The sequence below is a fragment of the Lonchura striata genome, chromosome 3 (assembly GCF_050655825.1).
Source record: "Lonchura striata isolate lonStrDom1 chromosome 3, ASM5065582v1, whole genome shotgun sequence".
NCBI lineage: Eukaryota > Metazoa > Chordata > Aves > Passeriformes > Estrildidae > Lonchura > Lonchura striata.
The window spans coordinates 61,349,661-61,359,811 of NC_140705.1; the positions used below are offsets into that span (position 1 = coordinate 61,349,661).

At 40.6% G+C, this 10,151-nt stretch overlaps 1 protein-coding gene across 28 annotated transcripts in view; it reads left to right on the forward strand.

The window, feature by feature from the left end:
• HIVEP2 (HIVEP zinc finger 2) overlaps positions 1 to 10,151 on the forward strand; it is a 136,304-nt gene that overhangs the window by 26,436 nt on the left and 99,717 nt on the right. For 19 of the 28 annotated variants that reach the window (XM_021553142.3, XM_085576654.1, XM_085576642.1 and 16 more), the window contains one exon: positions 5,165 to 5,270. The gene's annotated coding sequence lies outside the window, so the exon portion shown is untranslated. The remainder of the gene's footprint in view (positions 1 to 5,164; positions 5,271 to 10,151) is intronic. The other 9 variants (XM_085576647.1, XM_085576650.1, XM_085576648.1 and 6 more) reach the window with 1 other exon arrangement.

Sequence of the window (10,151 nt, forward strand, 5' to 3'; positions counted from 1 at the left end):
ATACCCTGGGTTACATGTGCCTGCTTTGACAATAAGCAGAATTTCTAGCACTGACAGTGAGATGCCTTTCTCTAGAACTAAGTTTACCAATATGAGGAGGCATGAGAAGGAAAGGCTTGTTACGTCCCATATTCATAGGACTTTTCCTTTGAAATGTGTTGTTCCATTTCCTCCATGTGTTCCTTGGGGAATCAATTTGGATTTAGTATGTATTTTACAATTGATTCTTCATTTGTCACTATGTGCTGCTAGATTTTTGCCATAGTTTGTGTTTACTTTTATTTGCTGTCAAACATCACCACTCTGCTTGCAGGCTGCACTGTGATGTGCAGGTTCTAGTACACATAGAGAAGTCCTGGTAGCAGGGGTGCTGTGAGTAACCCCATGAAACACACAGCAGCAGCCAACTGATAGTCAGCCTGCCCGTTTAGTGCAGAAACTGCCCCCTGCACAGACCTCGTTCTTCCAACAGGGACCAACATGCTCGTTAATAAACAAACAAACAAAAATTTCACCTAGGGTATCATAGTCTTTCCTGGGAGAAGCTCTGACAGAGAAACTGGAGGAGAAGCTCCTGGCAGAGCTTATACACTGAGGTTCTCTTGTTTATGTAAGTGGCAACAGCAGAAGGAGGATGAAGATGCACAGCCATATGAATAAACGTGCAGAATCTGAAACTTGCACTTCTGGCTTGTCTATCACATACCATCCTTTTATAGTGTGAGATAAAATGTCCAGCACCAAGTTTCAGCTGCCCTCAGCAGATATGCCATTACCTTCTGTCTCAGTGCATGGCTATAATCTCATCCTGAAAAATAAGATTTTACCTTCCACTTACCCTTCTGGAGACAGCTTGTCAGAGCAACATGGTACTGCAAACTTATCCTGCTTAATGTCAGCTAATTAAATTCATTTTTGAATATAGTACTAAGCCAATTTAATTCTGTCTTTCAGAGCCTGCAGAGACAGTTGTGACTTTCAGATGGGTTTCTGTCTCTGATTAGTGATCAAATCTCTTTGTGCTTTTCTAGACTGACTCTGTCTGTCTTTTTCTGTGTGTCTCACCAGTACTTGGGATGTTATATCTCAGTGGGATATGGGGTGGAATGGGTTGTTTTTCCCTGTGCTTTCATATCTGCAGCATCTTCTGTCTCATTTGTCAGCATTCTCTGTTTAAAGACTTTTGATCTCTGAAATGAGTTTCATTACTGTGGCTGGAATAGAAATAGAAATTACTGTGAAATTCTCCTGGTGTTAGGTCTTGATTTTAGAGATTGTTTTTCAAAAGTGTTGATCTTTGGAGAGATGGGCATTGGAGTGACCTTCTAACTCTGAGCTCATATACCCGCCTCTGGATGATCATTCACATCACAGTCCAAGTCACAGTCCAAGTGCAATAGCCTCCAGTAATGTTTACTGTCTGTCACTCTCAATATATTTTGTGATCACAAACATTCATGAAAATAAGGGGCAGAATTAAAAAAAAAAAGATTAATCTAAAAGGGAGAAAGGTCAAAGTCATAGAGTGACAAAGTGATAAAGAATAATGTGCTTGATTAATTAAGTAGTGCTGGTAGAATATATCATGTCTGGGACAGTCTAACAAGTATTTCGTAATTTTAGAGGGTTTCTCTACAGGTTATCAAAGAAAGTCAAAGAAAAAGTAAGTTGTCTGGAGATCTCCATGCTTCATTTTCTGTACGCCCCTCATTCCTTTTATGCAGCTTGGTGCCAGGGACTGCTTCCAATTTCCCGTTTCTGAATTCCCCAATGCTTTTGGGCAGCAGATTGCTGTGCATCACTGTGGAACCCCCTACTGCAGTTTACTCCCTGCCTGCAGCTGCATCTTCTTTCTCTCATTCTCTTCCTGCTTGCCCTCCCACTTGTTGATGTGACCTATTTGTGTTCGCACAGATGTTACAAAGGCAGAACTGAATAGTCACTATCAGCAGTGTAATTCCCTGTTACTGAGAAACTACTGCTCCTGTTTTCCTCCCAGAGTGCAGCTGCAGTGTGTGTGGAGATGTGGATTAGGGAAAAGCCTGTGTCATTGTCAAGCACTGTGCCTTTTCTGTATGGAGAAGAGGGCTTCAGTCTGCATGGATGTCAGTCTGATACATTTTACTGTCACTTCATCCTTTCATCCATCCATCCATCCATCCATCCATCCATCCATCCATCCATCCATCCATCCAATTTTGTGTTGCATAGTAAAGCATACAAGTGCAGTTTGTGTCTGTAATGCAGCTTCTGATGGCAGAGAGAGCAAAATACCAACTTTCTCACCTTTACTGAAATTATGCTGAAGTTGTAAAACAGAAAACAGGTGCCAGGAAAGTAATACTTGAGCCTTAGATTTATTGAGAGGAAAGGACAGAAAATGTTTTTTCAGATCATTGATTACATATTTTTATTTAACTTTAAACTCTATTTTTCTCAAAGGTTAATACATGGTATATTTTTTGAAATTAGAAGCTATGATTTTTAATGAAATTAATAATAAAATAAATTCTATGTATCTGGAGAGTTTCTGAGGCTTGATACCCCTCCTGACCTGGATTTAGCAAAGAGTTCGATGGTTGTATATAATCAATCTAAGCATTTGGTTTACCTGCGTTGTTTATTTCTTAAGTCCTCATTCATTCTTCAAATTAGCATGGGGAGAAAGAATTGCTAAAAACTTGGTACGTCATAGAGCACAACAATAGTTTTATAGGGACTTTCTAAATACCTGTGGTTGTTAGGCCTCTGTAGCTCTGTTGGTGTAACTTTGCTGTGTGCATTGATATAAATATTTATATAAATAAATATATACATATAAATATATAAATAAAAAAGATTGCGTATTTGCGTCTTCAGTGATGTACTTTGTTGTAAGAAAGGAGTAACTTTGGGGCAAGGGAGTAACTTATCTATAGCTTAATATGCATAAGTGCAGTTTTAGGATAGTCTTAAGACATGTAGACTCAGATTTAAGAAGTGATGGCACATAGGTGGAATTAAGTTGGAAACAAAAAATTAATTTCAGCTTCCATTAATTTTTCTAACTGTGCCTAGTATTGTATTTCCTTAAAACATTGATTGTGAAAATGAAGGTTTTAATTGATAGCACTAGAGATTATCACTGTCTAGCTATAGAAAATAAACAGTTTGGATAAGAACTGTATTCATTTTCTTACCAGTCTCTCATTCTGTAGAGACTATATTGATTTGTATGTTTAGTTCCCAGCCTTTCTCCCACTGAGGGTCCCCAATGGATTTCTGTCAACACTATTTCCGTAATTGCTAGAACCATGTACTTAAATACCTTCCATATAATTTCCATTTTCATTTCATTTCACAGTGGATTCCATGCTTCTGCTTCACCTAGAAACACTTTGCTTTTGCCTTTAAGAAGCTTTTCTAGGGCTTGCAATTTTTAGGTGAATTTTTGGGACTTTGGTGCTTGTTTCTCACCACAGGTAAGGAATTAGGAGGCCTCTGACAGAAAGATATTTGTAAAAGATCTTGAAAGTTGTCAGGGTCATGAGTAATTACATCATTTCTTAGCTGTTGCTCGTTAGTGCCTCTGGCTCCACTGGAAGTGGTTTGTTTTAAGCAGTTTTGGCTTTCTTCTACACAGTCTCTGAGATCCCTCCCAACTTGACTATGAGCAGAGAGACAGCAGGCTCTGAAATGAGGCATAACTGGTGGCCTTGAAAATCTGGAATTGGCTAAGCAAGAGGATAAAGACTCAGTGAAGAAATCTGAGCAAAAGGGAATCAAATGGAGAATTACAAACTGATTTCCTACGGACACTAGAGAGCAGGAAGCCAAAGGTAGCTGGTGACAGCTATCAACTTGAGTTAGGTTTGAACTGATTCACTAGAGATGATAGACTGCATTTCACTTCACACTTCCATGTGTGCTGTATATTTCTGTTCATGATGTAGCTATCTGGTGATCATTCTTTTCAATTCATATGGTGATTTAGAACTTTAAAACGAAAGTATTTGTGAGAGTTTTCATTTTCTAACACTACTGTTAACAGACAAAGAAAAAGAAAGAAAAATGTTTTAAATTATTCATCTGAAAAGTCCTGGTCATTTGCAAGGTAAATGATCAGGTGCAGTCATTAGGGACAGATTATTAAGTGACTCCAAATTCATCTGCAAGCAGAAGAATGTGTTGCATGTCTTACTATGTTTTTCTGTTGAAAGCAGTTGGCCGTCTATCCTTCTGTGGGGGGTATATAATGAATGATTTCTCTGGGAAGGAGGATTATTTTTAAGGCTTCAACAGGTTGAGAAATTTTGCTTTTGTAGGTAATTTTTGGGAGAATTATTGGGAAAGAAAATTTCAGTAGTTCCATAGAACAGATCTATCTGAGACTCAGATAGATCTCTGCACCATCTGCCAGCCAGCGCTGCCTCAGGGCAGTCACTGCTCCTCTGTTTCCTCTCTGCTGCTGGGTCCCATGCTGTGGCTCAGCAGCTCACCTCAGCATATGGAATTTAAGTGTGCCTGCAAATAGATGCACTACTCTGTGTCAATACTGTTTCAGAGAACGCAAACTTTAGGTATGGCATTGTAGCATCATACCCATGGGCAGCATACTGCGCTTCACCTATAATTTTTTGTTGTTGTTTTGGACCCATGTTCTTTGCAACTTAGTCTTTACATGGTTTTACACTTGTTATTGGACACCAAGTGCAGAATATAGGAGACACTGACTTGCTTAGGTGGCAGCAAATGAAGGTGTACATGATACTAGCGAACTGTGAGATGTGGAGGCTCACTGAAGTGTAATAAAGGCAAGAGCCAAGCCACTTTGGAGGCATGAAGAGTCAAAGAAGCATTAGAGTAATTAAAAAAATATAAATTATGCCTAGAATCTGAATTCTTGAAAATTCTTTGTTATTTACCAGGCTTTCTTCTTGAAAACCACTTACTCTAGGATGAGATGCAGCTTGTAGAGCCTGAAATATGGTCTGGAACAATTTGGCTACAGCAGGGCACTTTTGCTTGCCATTGTGAATGGCAAAATGTTTTCTGTGAGCCTGGAAAAAGCACAGACCCTGTGAATGCACAGGATGAATGTGTGAAATGCATGAATGTATTGGCAGAGCTTGCTGTAAACCTTTGAATATGAGGAACTTAGTGTCTGGATTTGTTATATTTTCAGGTGGGACCCTCTTCTGACATGTGATCTACCGAGAGCTACTTTGAGTCCTACGATGACAATGTTATCACTGCCACATCTCTGGGAACCAGTTATTCACAGGTACACGGTATGTGAAAGTCTGCAGCTTACATTAACCATTGCTTGTTGGAGCAGCACAGAAACAATAACAAGAAGGTGCTAAAAGTCATTGAAGTAAATGTTAAGCCACATGTACAAACAGTTACATGGAGCTGTTCCAGCAGATGTTTATCTGCTAGGCCTGGCCTGTATGTAGAATAGTGAACCGTGTTAACTTGAACATGTATTTATTCACAGATGTTGGTAGAAGCATTCTACCGGTGTTTCATTTGGACAAGATTATACTGGTACAGTGATGATATGTAGATATACAGATGATTATTCTCTCTGTCTAGAAGGAGGGAGTGGTAGCAATAGCATGAAGGGTTCTGGACTTTAACTATATTGTTCTGTACTTTTAACTGCATTGCTGCACTACTTTTTTTGCATTTAGGAAAGGTCTTTAATTGTTTTCTTCCTTCATTCCAATTTCAATTTCTGGTCAGTCTAAATTAGATTAATTTCACACACCAGTGAGTTCCTAAAGAAGTGTAAATTAACTCCATTTTACCAAACTCAACCAGATGATGGCAGTTATTCCCTTGATGTTCATCTTTACATCACCCACCATCTTTGACCAAGATTTCAATAGGAAGTAAATTCATATTTGAGTGTGTTTTCCTCACCCTGTATAAGGAAATGGAGACTGAGATCCACATCTGGTGAAGGGAGGCTATTCAGTTTATGGCCTAAAAGGTGAAAAATCTAAGGTCACTGACAGCTGACATGCTTTTCTTTTCTATATTTTTAACACACATTCAGGCTCTGTAAGACTGTGGCAAAATGGTTTTATGAGAGTGATTAAATTGTTGGTTTAGGTTCTAAAGCAGTTCAGAGCACGCAATGTAGCTTTTAGCATGGAACATCTTCATCTGACTTATGGCTCCAGTGCAACTTCCATCAAAACTGGCTGAAAAAATTTCTTCATGCTGATGGGAGTGGAAGAGCACTGCATTTAACACCTTCTGTTAAAGCAATATTCCCTGCTTGGATTTTTTTTTTAAATTTCTTAGCCATTTCTTAGAGATTAAGTATTAAAGATACAAATGTAAAACAGAATTACAAGGAAATGGGTAGACTAAATAATGAGACGAGAACTCAATTATTAAAATGCTTGTTATATGTGATTAAGGAGAGATGACTGTTTGCTCTGAAAGTATATATCTGGGTTTAATGCACTGGATTTTTATGTGTAATTTTGAAGACACTATCAGAAATACGTATATCTACTGCTACAGCAGTGATGTGAGAGAGGGAAAGCAAGACAGAAGTCTTATGGGGAGCAAGAAGAGAAAGATTGTTCTTCATTGATCAGTGCAGGGTGTTTTGGGAAAGCAGTTTACAACTTGGGTAGCCTGTGTGTTGGTTGGTGAAGGTTTCCACATCTGGCTGGACAGTTCAAAGAGAAGCTCTCTGAAGTGACATTGACCACTGAAGTGAGAGGGCATTGCACCTGCTTCTGCTCGCAGGGCTTCTAGTATGCCTTTTTAGCCACTCTCAGCAGCCTCTCCAAACACTGTTAACATGACCCTTTGCAGACTGTATTTGTTCAGATGTCTCTTCTGTTGTCCATACCCAAGCACCTTTTCAGGAAGGATACAGGAGTAAGAATTTCTGTTGCTCATGTTTCTTGTGAGTTGATTCATTTTCAAACATTCAGAATAATTTGTTGGTATGTGTTTTTGTAAATAAGTTGTTTTGGTGTGTGCGTAAGCATTGGTAATGGAAAACTGGTTTGAAGAAGGTGAGTTTCTTGTCCTGCAGGGGCAGAGGTCTGGAAAGGACCCAGCAGACCATCTGGTCTGCTTTTCTGCCATCACAGGTATCTCATAATGAAAAGCATGAATGCTCTTGGTTGACATTTTCACTTTTCTGTGGAATGTGACTTTTTGGGGACCTCTCAGAGTGCCAAGGGCAGGTGGTGGGGAGAGGCATCTGTCAGAGTGGTGACTGCTTGCAGATCTCCATGTTCCCCAGCACAAAGAGCGAGCAGCCATCTCACAGCTGTGCTTTTAATGAGCTGTAGGGCAAGGGAGACTGTGTCTCACACCTCGTGAAGATTCTGATACGCTGCAATAACCTTCATGGATTTGCCATCTACACACATCAAAATGAAATCGGTGAACACAGGAGTCAGAAGGAAGTGAAGGTTTTAATGCTTATTTTTCCTTTTGGGTGTTATTTTGGTTCTCCTCTTTTGCTGGTTCTCATATAGCATTGCAAACATTTCAGGAAGCTAATCTGCAGAAAGCACAGCTCATAAAAGATTGACCTGCCAGAGGACGAAGCTCTGCTTATTACAGAAAAGCTTCTGAGACAGTGACAGCTGAAAAGATTACACACTTCCCCAGGAAATTAAATTTGATGTAATATAGTGAAAGAATGACAAAATGGAAAGGGTATATATAACATATTTGTGATTATTAAGCAATAGAAAAATGAAAACTTGAGATCCAATAAAGTGCATGTAATTTAGATATGGATAGAAAATTCCCAATATTTTTTTAAACTTTGGCCTTCCACTTTGATTTGCCTTTTCTCAGTGTTCTTATTTCAATGTGGAAAATCATTTACTTCTTAAAATCATAGAATAGCTTCAGTTGGAAAGGGCTTTTAAAGACCATCTAGTTCCAACAACCCTGCCATAGACAGGGACACTTTCCACTAGACCAGGTTGCTCAGAGCACCATCCAGCCTGGCCTGGAACACTTCAAGGGATGGGATACCCACATCTGCTTTGAGCAACTAGTTCCAATGTCTTGTAAAATTATGTTAACTTTTAGGCACATTAGATTATAAAACATTTAAATCAAGTTTCAGGGCAGTCCTATGGTATGCAGGTCAATTACATTCTTCAGCAGAAGGTGCCTATGTGACACCAGACTGGGAGAGGCAAGAGCTTCCTTCTTTGCTTTGTCCTTTTCCCTTGCCAAAAGCAGGGGAAGCTTTTCTTCCCTCATGCTTGTTGCTGAGGCGTGGCATGGTGCTCCATGGTCTGTGGAAGTCCTAGGTCTGTTCCAGCTGCTACCTGCAGAGTGGCAGGTACCAGGGGGGCCCACTGGGGCTGTTCAGGTGACATACATGATTGGTACTGAGGCACACCAAGGCACAGGGCAGGTGATGTATCTCCTTTTCCTCTCTTCCTAGGGGTCAGTGTAGGTGCCACAGTGAACCTGACTCTCTTCTGGCCAGGCTCTTCACAGCAACACATAGGTTTTCTTTCAGAGGGGTTGGTATTACCCTTAATAATTTTACACCTTAATAATTTTTCCTTTAAGATCTGATTACCTGCAGTTGGAAAGAATAACCAGGACTCTGGCAGGTTTAACTTTATTAACCATCATAAATCCTTTCCTTTTTGACTCTAATCAGTCTCTGGAGTCCTTTTAATTCTCTTGACATTGCTCTGGCCTTTCATCACAGCTCAATATACATTTTCCTGTAACTAGAAAAGTGATGGTGAGAGCCTTCTGTAAACTCATGGTAATGGACACAGCGATGGGGACGTGTGACTGTCAGATGTGTGCTGACGATGGAAGGAGGAGAGGGAGCTTATGCTGCCAGCACAGCTCTGCCTCTGTGGAGGGCAGAAGGGGGTACCCAGAAACACAGGCACTCACAGGGTCTCGTGTGCACCCGCTAGCACCTGGGGACAGGGAATCAGCTGCCTTGCTCTGGCCTGGACAGAGACACAGAGACAGCAATGCGTTTGTGCCTTATTTTGGCAAGTGGACGCCAGAAGCCAGCCCTGCCTCAGAAAGCCCCTCTGTGAGCAGCCCCCAGCCCATTCCCTGGGGCAGCGAGTGGCCGGAGCCTGCCAGCAGCCAGAAATGGGGGAGCCGGGGCGGCACAGGGACCGGTCAGACTGCACGGGTGGAGGTGCTGGGTGAATGGGGCTTTTCTGAGCTGGGGACAATGCTAAAAGGAAGGAGTGTTACCAGGTGGTCGAGGGGCAGGCACCAAAGCAACAAATGCTGCCTTCATAAAGTCGCTACCTGGGTTATTGCCTCTCTGTCTTGCCTGCGCACAAAATCCTGTGGAAGCCAAGAGGGGAATTCCCCTGTCGGTAGTCTGTCTGTCTCTCTGCTGTCCAGGAATTCATGGGAAGGAGAAGGCATCCCAAGAATCTGCCCCAGTGTGCAAGGACAGTAAATTCCCTCTTGTTTTTCCATATACACAAGTCAGCAAGTTTCTTCAGCAAATGCTGTAATTTTAAGCTTAATACTATGCAAATATTTAACTTGGGACAAAAAAAGCCTCAAGCTGGCTTCAGACCATGGACTGGCTTCCAGTTGTTTCTGCAGGTACAGATCCAATGTTTATATACATGAATGGCTATTTGTTTATTTGTTTATTTATTTACTATGGTAATTTTTTTTATAATGAACTTGGATATTTTTGTACTCTGCTTTTGCTTTGAACATAAAAATCTATGTAATTTCAATTTGTGTACAGGCATTTTCAGAAGCTTTGGCTGAGATCTGGTGAAGATAATCACTGTAGGCTGAAACTTTAGGATGACACAGAATTGTACTGACTTTATTTTTTCTCTAACTGAAGTGCCCAAAGCTGTGCTCACCACTGATATCCCACCAGCCTAGGTTATTAAAGAAAGGTGTTGAAAGATTTGGTCCCCACTGCAGGATCTTTATAGTGTAATTTGTTTACTCAGACAAATGTGTACAAAAGAATATTCAGGAGCATCAAGAACATTAGCAGCACATAGGTTTATTAGGCTTAAAAAGTCTGCTTAAATGCCACCTTGAAAGCTAATACTTTTCTGTAAACTTTTCTGTATCCATGCATATTTCATACATTTATGGTTTCTGCAGCCCTTGTCTCGGCTGCTGCAGGCCAGATAGCAGACTGC